The sequence below is a fragment of the Nanorana parkeri genome, unplaced genomic scaffold (assembly GCF_000935625.1).
Source record: "Nanorana parkeri isolate BGI_ZX_2015 unplaced genomic scaffold, ASM93562v1 scaffold210, whole genome shotgun sequence".
In the NCBI taxonomy this organism is placed as follows: domain Eukaryota; kingdom Metazoa; phylum Chordata; class Amphibia; order Anura; family Dicroglossidae; genus Nanorana; species Nanorana parkeri.
In genome coordinates, this window is record NW_017306478.1 from 1,369,846 (window position 1) to 1,372,974 (window position 3,129).

Genomic DNA, 3,129 nt, shown 5'->3' on the forward strand with positions numbered 1-3,129 from the left:
CCTTTGTCTCTGTCTGTCTTTGTGTTCAGTGCTGATGTTGCTGTTTAGCCATAGTACATAAGCCCTTGTCACACTGATTATCAGGATTATTGTCAGGATTATTCGGACAGTGGGCAAAGCTCAGCTCAGCAGAAACAGGTGTGGGGTAAGGTGAGGCAATCATAATGTTAACAGTCACATTGTAGGAGGCCCTAAAGAGGACCTGTCCTGTATCAATCAATAAACAATGCTGTGAAGGAAGAGTATAGGGCTGGATGTACGTAGCTCTTACATTGATGAATGGTTTAGCGCCATTTCAAAACTTCATGCCTGAGTAACATCTATTCGAGTCTTCAGTGCCCACATAATGTCTGTATGTTATGGAATCACTTGGAGGTTAGGTTGCAGGAGTTAGGTAGCACAGGCACACAAGTGATATGAAACAAGATAGCCCTATACACCAGCCCTAGTCCATGCTTAGCCCCAAAAGGTCAAGGGTTAAACTCATGCTACAAAGCAATTAAGAATCACCTGTGTTGGTTAGCTCTTAAGAGTTATGTCACATTGGAGACCACATACATTGCTGACTTGCTGGCTGAACCATTGAGATGTTACCTTCCTGCTGTCCCCCTGTTTGAAAGCAATATTCTGCAGTATTCCAGGCCACTGGCGGAGGAACACTTATCAGGGGAAATGGTTGCTGTACCTCAGTGGTTCCACTGCTGGTGGCACATTGCTTAGGGTTGCCACCGTTTCTTCCATCGAAAACCCGAACACTCTAGCAACACACGGAAATTTTCTTGGAAGGATGAGTTGTGGCTTTTTCATATGTAAATAGTGCCACCCATTTGTATGTAAATATCACAGTTGAGACTATTTTCAGTGGGGGGCCAGTAGCCCCTATCTTAATTTTGATTGACATCTTGTGTCCGGGTTTCTGCTGCCATGAAACCCGAACACAGCATTCAAAACCCGAACTGTCCGGGTGAATACTGGACAGGTGGCAACCCTAACATTGCTCCTTTCTAATAGCTGAGGAAAGGGCTAGATAATGCTGGATTAATAACTCGATCTGACTTGCTTCAGCTTCTAATGTACACAGTGAGCTTCTCAGAGTAAGAAGGAGCCTGCAGAACTGTGCGAGACTGACGGAAAGGCTGGAGGTCAGCTTTACGTGACGCAGGCCTTTAGAGATGAGCAGACATGATATAGGTGTAGAGATATGGAATTATTCCAAATATCTATTTTGTCTTATTTGTGATCAGTAGGAAGCAGTGGACTGTCATCAGCCTGCCTGTGTTTCCATGTGAGTGGATGGAAGAGTGTCCTTTCCCTGCCAGATACCGTTGGGTATGCTGCAGCAGACTGTGTTGGAGTATGTAACAACTGTGTTATGAATATTTAATGAACCAGCCAAACAGCAGAATTGGGAGGTCTGGTAAACTGGTTAGGAAGCTAATAGGTAATTAGAGCAGTGGTTCTCAACCTGTGTAACCTCTGGGCCCACATTTGTCCTCGGTCATTAAGTTGCGACCCAAGTTGCACCGCAATGGAACGCACAGCATTGCTGTACTGCGCATTCCGGTTACGGGCAATGGAACTTTGGGCGGGAGGTGCATTTGGGGTGCCATTCAAACCAATGGCAACGCAATGCTCCTCCCACACCAGAACACCTTAGTATGCAGTTAGTGTGTCCTTGATGCTGCGTATGCTTACTGGGTTGGATGGTATTTTAATCCTTTCCCTTCTGGTGGCTGGTGCTGTGACTTTTTGCCAGCTACCCTGCGCATGAGTTTTCCGTTGCTCTACCTTGCTTGATGCCAACCTAGATTGCCTTAATCTGCCCATATCTATTCCCCTGGGTTGCCAACCTTGCTTGCTACTATTTTTCTCACCTTCCCCTGCCTTGACCTTTGCTTGGACCATGTATTTTGTTTCCTGCTGCCTTCCTCGACCTCTGCCCAGACTACTCTTGCCTGCCACCTGCCATGACCTCATTCTGAACCTTGACCAGCTATAATGCTGTTTACCCATCTTGTAGTCACCCTGCTCCTATGGCCCCCATGGGGGACAGCCCGGGGGCCAATGGACTCACTGGCCAAACACTCTTTGTGAGGTGCTTTGGTTACAATTAAGTTGTCACCTTGGGTGAGCCCATGTCTCCTACCAGGGGTGTCAGTGTCACCATAACATGATGCAAAGTTTGAACAAAGAGTTGCTAATTTGCGCATTTCCAGCTCTTACTAAGCCAGGAAACCAAAAAGATTTGAGGAACAATTATATTTAAAGATTTGATCAGCTCCTTCATGGCAGTCTACTGTTTTTGCCTGATTATGATTTCAACCAGAAACTGCGTATTTTGCCGAAACCTCATGAGCATGCTCAGTCGAAGCTGAGAACAGTGCGGGGTGAATATCTACAGACAGGAACATGAGAATATTAATGTAGCTGTATTCCACGGCTGCTCCAGAGGGCGTGTAGTCGTCATTCAGGAAGAATGGGCTTGTCAATCATCCCACCGGAGACTGTACAACCACCCCCATAGCCAGCTCTATAACATCAGAGGCACCTGATAGGAGTCCTCCCACACCTCCCGGCCAACTGCTGGGATGTCTTCTGCTGGAAGTGAAGGTTTCTGACATATTTCTGATGAATTATGACACGTGGGATGTAAAAAGGAAACTCTAACCTAAGTTACTTGTATTTATGAAGATCCGTGTCATAGAACGGAGCCATCAGACAATTAGTGTTGCTCTCTGTAAAGTCTCATGTCTCTCCATCTGTCTCATATACTCATCTCTCATAAGTCTGAGCTGAAACTGGAACTTGCAAGGGTTTCAGTCAAGCTGAATCAGGAGAAAAATTAGACAAAGTTCCTATAATAGGTGATACTGAGGACAGACATCATTATATAACCAATAGGGATGAGCAAAATTGAGGCATTTTGGTGAAATTTCCACATTGTGGCAAAATAGATTGGAGTCAATGGGGATGGTCAAATCAAAGTGTATGCTAACCCAACAAAAGATGTAATATATTGTAGTTTAGCGGTCCTAGATTTGGGGTTAGTTTTCTTTTTTGGGGCTTATTTCTTTTATTTTCACCTGGTGATCCTGCCAGTAAGACACTTCCTGTCCTAAGGTAACAATC